At 36.5% G+C, this 16,400-nt stretch overlaps 1 protein-coding gene across 7 annotated transcripts in view; it reads right to left on the reverse strand.

The window, feature by feature from the left end:
• Positions 1 to 16,400, reverse strand: part of LOC121045392 (cadherin-8) — a 367,139-nt gene that overhangs the window by 175,701 nt on the left and 175,038 nt on the right. The window lies entirely within an intron of this gene.

Below are 16,400 nucleotides of genomic sequence, written 5' to 3' on the forward strand. Positions count from 1 at the left end.
AAAAAGCGAGTAAGAGCTATTCAGTTAAGTGAGTTGCTCAAGATGACCCAGCCAGAAAGCTGTACCTGGACGTCTTCACACTTTCTCTTTTCTTAGACAATACTTGGAGTGGGCTTTCTAATTTCTAAGACAAGCAAGGAGTCTCCACAAGTTTTCTTTAGGGCATGTAGCACACTTCATGGACTTCAGTGCAAAACTGTATAATGAACAGCTCTTGTTTTCTGAGCTGCCACTAGGCTCAATCTCATAATTAACAATGACTCATTAGAAAATTCAAGAAAGAATTTCTGGAGCATTTTTCCTGCTACCTGGTGGCCAAAAAGGCAGGCTAGGAAAAACCCCAAGTGACCTCAACCCTCCCATTTTTCTCCTTGAGTTGGGGCATCTCTACACTTGTCACTGAACCTTTTTTAAAATTCTTATTCAAAAGGGAGATCATGTCACCTACGTAGATGTTGTAAGATATTGATAAACTCCTAAAATACAAGCTGAAAGTTGCCTTAAAATTCCCTCTATTTCTCTCCTAAATTATATCCTTTGGTTCACATGTTCTCCCACACTTCAGGCTTTTTCTTTTATCGACAAAGAGATAACTTCTTTATTTTAAAAAGTATTGTTTGGTATCAAATACCACCTTGCAAAGAGCAGAAAATATAGTAAGTTCTTTTTCCTCTCAGATTTGAGAAGTCAAAAATTTTGACCTATAATACTAAAAAGTTACCGAAAGCCTCAGTTAAATGGCATTTTTATCCAGTTTCAACTTTGATTTTCAAACAGCATACAGGAGATCCCTACATCCTTTCTGCTGAAATAAACCAATTTAAAACACCTTTGATGGTGTTAATTTCAAATAACTTCCCATTCCCAAAGACAAGAATTGTGTCCCTCCTTTTTCACCAAAGTAGTCAAGCAAAATTAGTGCTCATGTCTTTCTACACGTTCATAGTCACACATTTTTGATGTCCAGCAGTGTTCAGAAGATTAAATATTATACTTAAACTTCCATAATATCAGTCTGACAACAAATCAGTGTTTTCAATTTTATGGCAAGCAGTATCACAAAATGCTTTCTTCTGGGGTAGTGAAACTCATTGACGTTGGCATTTGATACATAGTCTCACAAAGAAAAAGAAAATCAACTTAATTAAATATGGTAATACCAGGATTGACTTGCAGTTGATACAATTAAAAACATTACATCTTTTGGGTGCTTGGGTGGCTCAGTGTCTGGCTCTTGATTCAACTCAGGTCATGATCCCAGGGTCATAGGATCGAGCCCCGTGTCAGGCTCCATGCTGACTGTGGAGCCTGCTTGGGATTTTCTCTCTCTCCTTCTGCTCCTCTCCCTTGCTTGTGCTGTCTCCCTCTGAAAATAAAAAAAAACTAAAAAAAAAAAAAATCTTCTTTCTTTGACTTTTGTAAATTTCCAACTCAGTAACGGTTCTAGTATTTATACTTAAACCCTTTACCTAGTTACTCTAGGATACATCATGGAACATCCTTGGGAGAAACCTTTTCTTTTTCTTGAAAATAAGAAGCTCTAAGATTTTGAGAAGAAAAAACACACATACACAAATTGGTGTTAAGGAGAATGAGCCTGTCCTGCTGGAGTCTCAATAGCATTAACTATAAAATAAATTCAGAAAAAGGAACATAAATCATCACATTTTAGAAGAATTTCCCTCAAACTTCATTTTGAAAATCTAATCTAATCAGAAAATTCATGAGAATTAATGAGAACAATCTATTCTCCATGAATTTAATTCATTGGAGGTTTTGAATCTGACACTGGAGAGCTGGGTGGGAAGGTTTAGGATGGGAGGTGAACCCTGGTAACAGAATTAAGAAGGAAGAGGGGGAATCACCTTGCCCTGTAACTGGTATATATTACCCTACTGTGAATAGATTTTCCTATATTTAAAAGACAATATTTTTATCTTAACCTTATTCAATCATATGGAGATTTCCCTCTTGCAGTAGTTTAAAAATTTAAGTCCTAGGTTGGCCTTAAGTTCTTCCTAAGTGCTAAACAGCTGTTCCTTCTGTCTCATTATCCAGGGAGTATTTCTGATTAGAATCTAGTGTCAGTCATCTCAAAAATTTAAAACGTGTGTGTGTGTGTGTGTGTGTGTGTGTGTGTGTGTGTGTGTGTGTTTCCCATTGTCTTTAATGTTATCATTTGAGAAGCATTTTGTATCCGTCACGAAGACTTCTTTTTATAATTTCTGTGATATCACCAGATTGAGAGGCTTCACGAGAAAGGCAAGGAGATGCTGATTAACTCCTTTGTCATTCTGAAGCCTGATTACTGTAATTCACTCTTTGCGGGTTTCCCAGATTGTGCTGTACAAAGATTGCAGTTGATATAAAATGCTGTGCTAGACTCCTCTTTTGAATAAGACTTGTTGAACACATTATCCTGGTTATGAAACCACTAGCTTTGTTATTCCCAAAACTCTTGCCAATTCAATGTGCAATTATCATTTTACTATCTGTGGAACAAAAAATCTCTCATTTATGAGATTAAGTGGTACAAATCCACCAGGGAAAAGTTCCTTTTGGGGACCATACATTGTACCCACAACTCTGTGCTCTGCCATGTGATTTGTACTCTATGCTGCCATGTATGAGGGGTAAAGGATATACAACCAGATATATATCCACCTTATCACTGAATTATAGCTACAATATAATAAGTGCAATAATGTCAAACTTGCACAGATATACCACAAAGGAGAAAACAAATCATTAGAAAACTCTTTAGCTTCCATAGTGTTCAAAAATGAACTCTATAAGGGGGCACCTGGGTAGCTCAGTTGGTTAAGTGTCCAACTTCAGCTCAGGTCATGATCTCGCTGTTTTTGAGTTCGCGTCCCATGTCGGGCTCTGTGCTGACAGTTCAGAGCCTGGAGACTGCTTCGGATTCTGTGTCTCCCTCTCTCTCTGTCCCTCCCCCACTCATGCTGTCTCTCTCTCAATAATAAACATAAAAAAAAATTTTAAATGAACTCGATAGGGTTCATTTTCCCTTGTGACTACAACTTATGAATTAGCTAGAAAGGTAATGTTAGATAGATGGATGATAGATAGGTAGATGTAAAGATAGATAGATAATAGATAATAGATGGATAGGCAGATAGATACAACGGTCTGGATTTAGAGAAACTATATTTCTCATATATTTCTGGTGCTTTTGTAAAATATCACAACATAATAGTGAAGCTAATGAGTTAAATGTATCAGGAATCAAAAGCTTATTTATATACTTTCATCTGGTATTTTTAAAACTAAGAATTTATTTCAAGGAAGTTATAAATTTTCCTTTCTCCAGATATCTCAAATGTTTAGAGTAAGATGTTCACTTTTTTACATGATATTTTGAAAACTGTCAAGCAATTTAAATATGCAACAGTAGGGAAATATTAAATTAGTGGTTAAGGTTATAGAAATCAAACATATACAAAGTTAAGTGGATGTTTTAAAATTATGTTCTATAATTCCATAGCAACATAAAACATTTATAACAATTCTCAAATTTTAAAAATAATATATGAAATGATTATTCTATATTATAATGTGCTTATAAAATTTGGCAAAAAATACAAACAAAGATAATGTGACATGTTTTTATGAAGAAATTGAAGCTTGTCCCCTCCCCCAAATCTCCCAGTTCTTTGTAATGGACTATAGGTATTAGAAAATGAGTTCTGGGGTTATACAGATGAGAATTTATTTTGATATGAGATTACCAACAATGTAATGTAGTGATCTTGGGTAAATCACTAAAACTCCCTGAGACTTACCAATATTATATGTAAAAGGTTATTAACTGTTATATAAGAATTTAAATTTGATATTATTACATGAAAAATAAAAAGCCAATGTCTTCCTTTATACATACAGAGATATATGACATCCTCACAAAGATATATGTAAATGTACATTTTTATATTTATTTTTACATACACATATCTAATGTATATATATATGTATATATACACACACACATAAGTATACTCAAAGTTATATCTACATCATTTTGTATATACATTTTATAAATATATACATATATGTATATATATATGTAAATAAAAATTAGGTATCAGTTTAGTGATAATAATTAAACTTACCTTAACTTAAAAAATTAGAAACAAAGACTATATTCAGTGATGCTACAATGTATGAACATCTCTTATCAACTTCAAAATAGTAATGTCCCCACAGTGCTTTCCAGGTGACAGAAAAAATTTTTTTTTTGCATTCAAATCTCTACTCATGATTTGTACCCAAACTCAACTTTTACTATAACATTCTACACAGCATATGCCCTTGATTCCCCAGATACTTACCTGTCTTCAGATTTTTCCAACAGACTTTAGCACCTTCACTATTCTGTGTGGATAATGCAGTCTAGACCACCCTTGCCCTTTACTAGGCCTCTTAAAATTCCATCCATCCATTCAGGCCCAGCTCTGGTGTTTCAGAGGCTAAGAAGGCTTCCCAGGTAGTGCTAATTACTCTCTTCCTTTCGATCTTCTGCACCTTTGCTAGCCACTTTCTCATAGCATTAACTTTCAAGTCTCTTCTCCTCTTCATCACTTCCCCTAGGATTTCAACCTGTGCTGATAGTAAATCACTGTAGACAGAAAGCATGCCTCATTCTTTCCCATGCCCAGAACCAAACACAATTCCTGCACATGATAAGTACGGACAATTATAGGAGAGAAAAAGACAATACAAGGGAGAAGAAGAGAAGGTAGAAGAAAGTGAAGAGGGAGGAAAAAAGACAAACAAAATAAAACGTTAATTGGGGGCTTTTCCAGTTGCTCTGGGAGCTCAGAGCTAGACTATGGAAGCATGCAATATTAATACTTGTCATGTCTCAGGGACCAGATGCATTTTTTTAAGTCTTGCCACCTCCAAGGCTCAAGGGAGGCTCAAGGACTACTCCATTCCATCCCAAGGGTCATGATTAGTTTGCCAAGAGAAAGGACCTAACACTTCAGTGAATGCTGGTGAGGAGAGTGTGTTTTTCATATTAAAGAACCTAAGTGTTCTCACTGCTCCTCTAGGTATTTTACCTGTTTTGTAATTGACACTTGTATTTATTAAATGCCTCAGTATAAACTTGTGGTATAGTTTTCTACTATTTCAGACAGCCTCAGGATTACTCAGAAAAAGGGGTGATGCTGATGAGTTCTGCATCCTGTAACATTTCATATACATTTGTGTGTTTGTATACGTATATACATATATATATATATATATATATATTCATATATAGATGACATCTGATTTTCCCTAAAATAATTCATAGGAAAACTTAGTTGGACATCTATTGTCACATGAATATTATGGATTTTGAATGTGGCTCAGCAATGGAAAATGTTTTAGGCCAGTTCATAACAGACTGTGGCAGAACAAAGGCTCGAACCTGGGTCTCTAGAACCTTAGTTATGATGTGTTAATAAAATAACGTACTCTTTTTTGCTAAAAAAATTGTCTATGTAGTGCTTAGTGAGACATTTGTCTAACAATCATCTCCGATGCTATTACAGCATCTTAACGTGAATCTGTTTGACAGACGTGACTTCTTCACATAGATTTTATATATTAACCTCTACCTGACCTTTCACATTTGTGTTTGAAAGCTCTTACTAGAGAACAGCAAACTTGAGAGCTTTAAATCAGAACACTGAGAATCATTCAAGTATCTCAATATGTACAAATTGCTTCCCTATATGTGAATTTCCTGTCTTGTAAAGCAGTGTATTTTTTGACTAAATGATTATAACTTCTTAACTATCCCACTCTGTGGATCACAGACATGTCTACACCCATTTCCTTATGGGAGAACATATATCATAGGTTGTAAGCGAATTAACAATGATATCCTGTCTCAATATTTTTACACACCCTGTGCATGGTGACTTTAGTGCATGGACTGTTTGTTCTGTAGCTCTTCTATTAAATAATTCTGCACAGGCCACCATTTGCAGCATCAACACATGGCTAGCCAATAAATGATGCTGCTCAAATTGCCAATTCTGTTACACTGCAATACTTGCAATTATTCCTATTCAGAATTAAGGTGAAATTTCTTTTCCCCTAAATGAAAACACTTCCAGGGACTCCTCAATCAAGTGGAATTATTTCTGCGAAGAGCATGATGGCACTATTCTTTCCTTAAGCCATAATTCCAATAACTAATTATATGTATAAAAAGTATGGGTGGTTTAAAAAAGCAACGTGAAAGTCGCTAAAAAATTGGATGCTTTCTCCTAGCAATTGAGAACTTAAGCAGATGAGAATAACAGGGTTGTAGAGCGGATAAAGCACAGGCTTTACAGTTGCCTACTACGAAATGGAGCCAGGATTGAGACCTGCATCTAAATAGACTGAAGCCACTCTTTTCAACCCAGAACCTCAGTCTCCTCATCTAGAAAACGGAGATGGTATCACCTACCAGACATTATATGAAGTAGCATCTAACATTTTCACAGAGCATAAAGGACACTCAAATTTTAATTGAATCGATATGATCCTTAAATGGTCCTGATTCCTCTCATGCACCATTGAAACTTTCTGGCCCCAGATATCAGTCAGACACAGCATGTCATATGGATCAAGACTTGGCAACACAGACAAGCAGAATGTGCCATTTTTTTTTTAATTTTTTTTTCAATGTTTATTTATTTTTGGGACAGAGAGAGACAGCATGAACGGGCGAGGGGCAGAGAGAGAGGGAGACACAGAATTGGAAACAGGCTCCAGGCTCTGAGCCATCAGCCCAGAGCCCGACGCAGGGCTCGAACTCACGGACCGCGAGATCGTGACCTGGCTGAAGTCGGATGCTTAACCGACTGCGCCACCCAGGCGCCCCGCAGAATGTGCCATTTTAAGAGCTCTGGATTTGATATCGGACAATGAGATTTCTGACTCCTTCGCTTCCAACTGTTGTAAGTAACCTGAGCAATTTCTCAACATCTTTGAGCTCCTGTTTCCTCTTTTGTTACACAGAGATAGTATTTACCCCATAGTTTTTTTGTTGTTGTTTTATTTCCGCACGATATTATTAAAGAAGACAGGGCATGTAACATATTTAGGCAATAACAAAATCATAATTTGCTGATCACTAATACTACTCCTACTCTAACTCCCAGTAATACTACATTGTTGCTGGATGACTGTGAAGATCACTCACAATAAAATAGCAATACTTCATATCCTACTGAGCCTTCTTTGTTCAAGGTCCTACACAGGTACACAGTCCATGCGCAGGTAAGGTGTTTAATGCAGTGGCTGACAAAGAGTAGTCACCCACATAGCTCTTATAATAATTTTCATCATCACCTCATCTCTACATTTCATGACCATAACTATTACAGTTCCCATGAAAACATGAAGAAACATGAACTTTTGTGGTCTTGGTTAAATTATTTGTATTCTGTGAGTTTCAACATGGCTGAGACAGTAATAGATCTAATGCGTCTCTCAGCACTTCCCATTATATCAACGTGTCTCTCCTATACTCTGGAGGCTTTAGACGATCACTAATTGCAAACTTGAGAGTAATCTGCTTGGTAAGTCTGCCTGTTAGCTTCAAATGGCAGTCAGTGCTGTTTCTCCTTTAGTAATCTCTAACTCAGAGATGCTAAATCAACTCAGTGACCTCCCTCAGGGAATTTCCAGTGACCCATTAACCCTGATTTGAAGGATCTATGCAATATAGAGAGTAAGACACCGGCCTTTGCTAATAAAATGTCCCAATTAGCTAAATACTCAACCTCAAATTTCTAGAGAAGTTTCTCACTAATAATCAACCATGCCTTTGCCCCATGAGGTCACTGCATGTTCAGCATCAAATGATCACTGTGTGATTTCTAGGTGTGACTAAGTTTCCTACTCATATAATCAGAACCCAGGACTTCATAAATGTGGGGCAACAATTTTCTTCCATTGCTTTAACCCAGGGCAGAGGGGCACAGCAGCTTCAATGAAATGTGCCACAATGGACATCAGACATCATCATGCCGAGAACTTGCCTCAATTCCCTTCAAAATAAGAATCAGAAACAAGATTAGGCTCAAAAGAAATATTCTAGAATTTCCTACCACTGGCATGTTTCTGCTACATTTTCCTTGTCAGCCAAAGACTCATAAAACATAGAGATGTACAAATGTGAAAAGTGTTGAAGTACCTAGAGGGGTTACATATTAGAATCACTGAAAATTCTGACAACTTGATTTGTTTAAAATCATCTGAGGGGCACAGATCTCACTACTATCCCTGGATAATCTTCCCACGATACCTTTTGTACCTTTTAATCCAATACTCTCCTTGACCGCTTTGTTGCATTCTGCAAGTTCTGCTTTTGAAATCCTCCTACATTCTTCTTTGGGGATGCAGGCTCTTTCTTCCCAGCAGAGTGACTTCTCTCTTTGCCTTCACATTCTATCTCAAAATAGAATTCTTCTCCTCCTCCACCCCTCATGTGTCTTCTCAAACAATATTGCTACGTGATTCCCACTTAATCAGGTCAGTGTCTGTGCAAGAAGCACCATCGGCTCCCTTCCTTCGGCACAATACTCACCCCTCCTTTCCACTCTTATTATCATGATCTATTATCATGATCTATTTTATTATTTTTATTCAAAAAAACTTTTCCCCACTCAAAATTATTTGTACTCAGGCAGCTAATGCCTTTCAGCTCCCATTCATGGACCTAAGAAGGCAGGTGGCCCAAAAAAGCCCTATGCTCTATTTCACACTGGATAAGGAGCATAGCAAAATAACAGACAAGTAATAAATCTGTCATTACACAAATGTTTGTGGAGGACTACTATATATCATACACTGTTTCAGGTACTATAGATATAGTGGAGAAGACAGATAAGGAGGCTAACTTCACAATTCTTGCATTCTAAGTATAAAATCTGGGGAATGTACTGTAATGTGCAGAGCTACATTACACAGGGCAACCAGGCTCACAACTCATCGGCTTTCCGGGCCCCAGTCTTTTAATTTGTAATGCTGTGACAGTGAAACTTACTTTGCAGAAAAAAAAAAAAAAAAAAACAAAAAAACAAAAGAGACAGACACAAGTCACCTGCAGGAGCTATTCATTACCAGTGGTTCTCACACATAGGCCACATTTAACTATGATTAGCCCAGGACATTTCTGAATATTGAAATCCAGGTATGATTATGCCCCATCATAGAGCAGCAAGCATAGGGAAATGGATCTCTATGTCCCTCCAGGACAGAGATAATTAGACTTATGTTAACAGGAGGCCATCTCACTTCCCTAGAAGACAAGCCAGAGGCAAAACCAGTCAGAATGTAAAAGTGAGGTAGATGTTCTAGTTAAAGGAGTTACCATACAGAGGGTTAGTAAGAGCAGATTTTTATGGCTCTATTGTTCCCTTCAAGACAGTTGTCACAATACATCAGAGCTGTTTCTTCAAATACATTAGGTGGCTCATGATTTTTATTCTCTATATGAAAATAAAAAACTGCAAGAAATAAGTACATCTTCTTTTTCCTGCTCTGGATTTTTAATAATTACATAACCATCCTTTTTTCTTACTCTTCCTGGTTCCTATCAATCACTACTTGTTTTCCATTTTTTCCTCTTTTGTGGCAATATATATTCTTTTTAATGGTTTTGCTCCAAAAAATCTAAATGAAGACACATATTATGGGAATACATACTTTGTGTGAATGCATGAATGAATGAATACTGAAATTCTACCTTCTCTATATGGCCGCTTCCCACAATTCAGTTCAATAGATTCTCACTGACTACCTCCTACTCGCTATGCATTAAGCTAGGTCGAGGGGTCTGCACAGAGATTCTCTGTAGAAGACGTACCCACAGTAGGTGAAAGACTGCTTCCTTCAAACTCTCAACCAGTTGATTGTGGTAATTATAGAAACTGGGCTTTATATATTTATCTGTTTTTGACCTTCCAAAAATGCAAAGAATTCAAGCCACTGATTCTGAGAAATTTGCCACCACTACTTGCATAGTATCACTTTATGCAGTGTGATGATGAATCAAACCATCTCTAGAAGTAACCTCTGGGTGTACATGAATGCAGCACAGTGAAAAGAAATCATGTGATACAGAAAACATTTTTGGACTAGGACAAAAGAATAAATTTGTCTTCAAATCTCACATTTGTGTTTTCGGTGACTTCAAGTAAGTCACCTACCCTTCTCTCATCACGAATATCCTGTATTAAAAGAAGACCACTAACTCTTTGTTTCTAACAAGGTCAAAGGATTGAATCAGGGGAACATGTGTGAGGTTGCCTAAAAGACATGTTTTTCCTACTCTTTAAAAGTATGTACAGCATGATTAGTGATTTACTTAAGGTCACACTACCAGGAAATGATGTTAGAATCCAGAATTTTTTACCTCCAGTTCCAATATTTCTCTTCACAAGCATGAATGTATCTAAGCAATAGTGTGTTCTTTCATCCATCCTTGTTAAAAACATGTATTTCCTGAAAACCTATAGAAAACATCCAAACATACTGCATTATAGTCAGAGGCATATTGTAATGATCATTCCCAAGATCTTTAATTATTCTTCCTTCTCTTTTTCTAGAAATTGTTGCCAAGTGATCGCCCCAAAGGGGTCCAAAGATAAGAGGATGCTGTTGATTCTTTCTGAACTCAGCATTCTTTCAATAGCTACTTGCCTAATCATTTCATGTTCGAAAGTTCCCAAATATTTTCTATATTTAAAGGCAAATAAAATTTTACTAACCTTACTAGCTTCATACATGCAAATAATCTGTTATTAGGAAGACATTATAGGGGTCCATTTCTGGTGTGAGTGAAATTAATAGCCAAAGAAGTCTCAGGTGAAGGAATCAGGAAGATGATAAATAAAACCAACCTTTCTTTCTTCCTGACTAGTCTTCCATACTTAGGCTAAATCTTGCCAAATACTCCAAATTTAACTCTAACTTCTTACTACACCCATAGCAAGTTAAGAGTAAAGAAGCCACGCTACCAAACTTTCACCCCCTTTAATTCCTCATCTTTGCAAAATCTTGGATAGTATCATTTAAATCAATGACCACTGAGAGAGCATCTCGGAGGAAAGAGGCACTGTCCTAAGGTTTAGAGATAGAAAGATAAAGGAGGTACAGTTCTCTGGACTGGAATGGTTCACAAGTCAAAAGATGAGGCAGGTGTGAGCAATTGCCTATAAAATGCAACTTCACCCTTTCCTATTTTGAATGTTGCTATCATTTTATGCATCCCTCTATTGTAACATTTACTGCACCATTTTGTTTTCAATGTGTTTTTGTTATTTTAGCATCTAACTGTTCAGCTCCTGTGTCAACATTTACTTGAGGCTTTAAGCATCCTCTATTCTTCAAAAGTATTCTTATCCTTATTCAGTCCAAAATATATATGACTAGCCCCTTGTTTAGTTCCCTAAACACTTCAATAAATACCATAAGACCAGATAGAAGCCATTTCCATCACACCTATTATGTTCCAGGTGCTTGCCATAGATAGCATGACCATGGGTGAGTTACTTTATCTCTTTGACCCTCTCTTTGTCAGTAAGAACATTATTGTGATATCTCCACTCAAACGTCAAATTATCAGTGAGGATTCCCTGTCCACACTCCCCTTCTCTGTTACCGAGCCATCAGTCTCTGCCCATATGGATGTCAGCAGGAGCAGACAATAAAAAAATGGACTTTTGTTGTTTATTCATGTTTACCCAGCATCTGACAGGTAGCAGTCTCTCAATATATTTTAATATTTTTCAACAAGTCAAGGCATGAATGATCTTTCCCCATGCAAACTTGTGAGGGATCCCATATAAAAGTAAGTACATGACTATCTAAAGGGCTCTTTTGAAGATGTGTGGAGGCCTAGTGAGAGCTGATTTTCTCCACTTCTCCCTTTCTATAGTGGAAAATTCTGGCCACAGAAAGCTCCAGAGCCAGAGAAGTACTGTTCTACTTAACAGGGAGATGCATGGTATAATTAATTTACATCTGTGAAACATTCTGAATACCTTAGGATCAAATTACTGTTGTGCTTATTCTCACTCATACATAAATATTTGCAAAGGAAAAAATTCAGCACCCTGACATTTATTGAAATGGTTGCATGGAAGAATGAGACAAGTTGACTCAGAGACAGATGTTGGTAGTCAGCACAGAGGAAGACAGTCCTTGGTAAATGCGACAACCAAAAGTGGTAGAAAAAAATGCAGAAGCCAGAATTTTGTGTGGGTGGAATGGAAGCTGCTTCTGAAGATGCCATTTCCTAGTCAGTTGCTCAGGGATTTGAACATACATCTGGGCCTTCTGGTCCTACACTCTAGGGCCATCCCACCAAGATAATAAGGGACGGTTTTGTATGTGTTTGTTAAATATGAACAAACCTCACGTTTCCACCCAAATTCATTCTCAACTCAATGGCCTATGTTACCAAAAATTTTTACTTGGTGTGACCCAATATTGATAAATGCAAGATTCAAGGGGGAAGTATTTGGGTTAATGCACGTCTGAAAATTCTAAATACATCAAGTCAGGGAACTTGAAGAGCTCAACGGATATTATTTGCTGTGCACACGAAAAATATTATCTCACTCAGAATCTTTTAAGAGCTCTAAATGTAGCTTTGATCATCCACCCTTAAGACATAAAGAATAGGATCTTGAGGTTGTGAAATATCTTAGTGATGGTCGTAAAGTAGTAAATGTGGGAGACAGAAGTTGAATCTAACTCTGACTCCAAAGTCCACATTCAGAACTTCATGCACCATATTGTCTCCCTTGAAATTCCAAACTAGATTGTCACCACCTCGAATCTTAAACACAGTGACCATTCAGAGATTTATCTCTGTTATAAATAAATGTTTATATGTAACACAGAGCTCTTGTTTGTCTTTTGGCTTCCTTTCAGCATATTTTTCAGTTACTTTAGATGACAGCCTTCAATAACTATTTTCCAGAGTGTAGGAGGCACATTACTTTAGAGTTCATATGAAATGTAAATAAGACAAATGCTGTCTTCAAATGTGTTTTCCCCTGTATCTATTTTTAAATATAAAATGATGTCATCTCAGAATAGATTCCATTGTGACAATTCTAATATTTTATTGCTGCAATGTGATATACCTGATGGAAAGAAAATGGAACATGGTGGTGAGGCTGCTTCCTTCTGATTATCATAGAGTAACTACGGATATGTATACACATAGTGAGAAAAAGCACACAACCAGTACTACATTTCTAAACATTTTCTTGTTACTCAATTATTAACAAATCCTGTTCAGACCATTTCCTCAAAAGGAAAAAAAGATTTTTTAAAATATGACTTTCTGAAGTTATTAGAAGGTCATTCTTCTAATATTGCTACTTTGATGTGGAGTCATCTAAACATAAATGACTTGACTGAAGTTATAGAGTGTTCCTGTAAAAACGTAGAAGTTCCTTAAGTTCTGATAAGTTCTTATGAGCAATTTATGGGACTACTTCTTTCCTTGACCTCATTTTTGCAAAAAAAAAAAAAAAAAAAAAAAGGAACTGAGGACCAGTGAGTGACCCCAACTCCTTCAACTGCTTAATGTTCTAGCACTTACTATCCAAGGTCTGCTACATACTAAGTTTTTTCTGTTATTACTATTTGTGTATGGGATTGCTAATCTATACGCTGCTGAGAATAAGAGCAAGGGAACCCAATTTGCATTTTGTTTCATCACGTAAATGCAGTCATTATTATCAGTTCCATTTATAGTCCATGAATGGATTTGTTATTAAATAGAAAATTAGGCAATCTCAATTCCTGTCTTTAAGAGATCCACAGGTGTCAGAGTGCAAAGGGAGCTGTTAAGATAGATAATACCACAGCAACATTATTAAAGTTAATGGGATGGAAAAGAAAGTTCTAATAGTACTCTGTCACACACAATAAAATTTTACCGCTCATGGAAACTACTTTTAAAGAAACTCTCCAGATAGATAGATAGATAGATAGATAGATCTATCTATCTAATTATGGCTATGTTTACATTTACCAACCAGTTCAACCCTGTTAACCTTATGAACACTAAGATTACTAATTTACTGAATTCCATATTTCTGCTCCTTGTGGTCATATATAACATCCTACCTGGTAATAAAACAATCACATATAAGATTTTGAATGGAAAATTATACATAATCACAAATTGTGAAGTGACTCTAGTCTAACTCTTAAACCATTAAAAAAATTATTTTTGCTTTATTTTTATATAGCTACATGTTCCTTAGTCCCTGCCTACGGGAAGTCGAAACTATTGTCTCTTTCACTTTATCTAAGCACAGTATCAGGCACATACAAATTTGAAAAATCTGTTTATTCTATAAATGATTAAACCTAGTAGAAATATCCATTTATTTCCAAATTATAACCACAAAATGTTCTAACTAGAAGGGGACAAAGACCAGTCCTGATACTCAAAATTCCTTCTGAATCAGGGTTTCACCCCAAGTAGAAAGTCCTCCTGGTATTTTTTTTTTTAAAGAAAGACATTCTCTTGAGAAAGAGATACTTTTTGCAAGTATCTCTATTTTAGACTTCCTTATCCAATATTCTAGTACTATCCATATTCATATTCATCTAAACCAATTATTCTCACTATCCAAAATGTTTTTTCCACTTTCCTTTCATGAAATTCAGCCCAATCTTTCAAATTACTACAACAACAACAACAACAATAAATCAATTATCGCATTCCCTTACAAGTTTTTTTTTCATGACATTTCGGACAATAAATAAGAAATATCCAATTGATGTATTTATAATGTAATTATTTATGTTGACATCTCCCTAGTTGTTCCATAAGCTCCATGAAGTCAGGGCCATGTCTACCTCATCCATCATTTTATCCCTGAAAGTGGAGGTAATCAATAAATATTTATTTACTGAATTTAAAATAAATGTTAATCTAACAGAGGGCATTAAATAGTTTACAGTCTCTTTCTTCTTTCCCTTTTTTTTTTTCCTGATCACATTTGCTTTTTACCATTCCTCACCCCACCCCACAACCTTAATCCTCTCTGTTAAGAGACAGAAAGCCTAATGTAGCAGAGCTTGAAATCAGACAGATGAGGTAGGGAAATCAGCTCTTTTACTACCTGGGTATCTTCCAGAAATCAATTTGCCCAGAGCTTTTATTTTCTTTATGTAAAGTGAGGATCATAGCACCCACTGCACATGGTTACTAAGACAACAATGACAAATGGCATATACTAATCAATAACTGGTACCTTCTTTTGATTTTCTGAACAGACTATAATGTCCAGAGTTATATGCTACTGTAATGAGTTAAAGGCCCCTGCTTCTGGAAGAAGAAAAGTTCAAATGACCTGAAATGTGGGCACATCCTTGTGTCTCTAGTCTGTTATCAGCAATGTCATACCTCCTGTTCTTAAATAATCAGATGATTAGATGTTGATATATGTTAAATATGAGAACAGAGCACAAAGATATAAGCTTCTTAAAAGTTTCCATTTTTCAAACCTCCAATATCCAGTGATCTAAAGTTGACCATACCCAAATCCTTCTGAAGATGACCATTTTCTAGGCACGCTCATCCTTGACTTTGTTGTCTATGTTTACTGGTTGATTTATCGTATGTTCTTGAACAACTCTCATGAGACAGGAAAAGTGCCAGGCACTAGGGTGTATGGTGAGTATTAGACAAGATCCCCACACTTATGGTTGAAATTCTTCCTTTTTTGGGCTAGTATCCAAAATCTATAAAGAGCTCACCAAACTCCACACCCAAAAAATAAATAACCCAGTGAAGAAATGGGCAGAAAACATGAATAGACACTTCTCTAAAGACATCCGGATGGCCAACAAGCACATGAAAAGATGCTCAACATCGTTCCTCATCAGGGAAATGCAAATCAAAACCACACTCAGATATCACCTCACACCAGTCAGAGTGGCCAAAATGAACAAATCAGGAGACTATAGATGCTGGAGAGGATGTGGAGAAACGGGAACCCTCTTGCACTCTTGGTGGGAATGCAAATTGGTAAAGCCTCTCTGGAAAACAGTGTGGAGGTACCTCAAAAAATTAAAAATAGACCTACCCTATGACCCAGCAAAAGCACTGCTAGGAATACAGGGATTCAAGGGATACAGGAGTACTGATGCATAGGGGCACTTGTACCCCAACGTTTATAGCAGCACTCTCAACAATAGCCAAATTATGGAAGGAGCCTAGATGGCCATCAACTGATTATTGGATAAAAAAAATTGTGGTTTATATACACAATGGAGTACTACATGGCAATGAGAAAGAATGAAATATGGCCCTTTGTAGCAACATGGATGGAACTGGAGAGTGTGATGCTAAGTGA

Source organism: Herpailurus yagouaroundi, unplaced genomic scaffold (genome assembly GCF_014898765.1).
Source record: "Herpailurus yagouaroundi ecotype Mexico unplaced genomic scaffold, PumYag 190, whole genome shotgun sequence".
NCBI classification, from domain to species: Eukaryota; Metazoa; Chordata; class Mammalia; order Carnivora; family Felidae; genus Herpailurus; species Herpailurus yagouaroundi.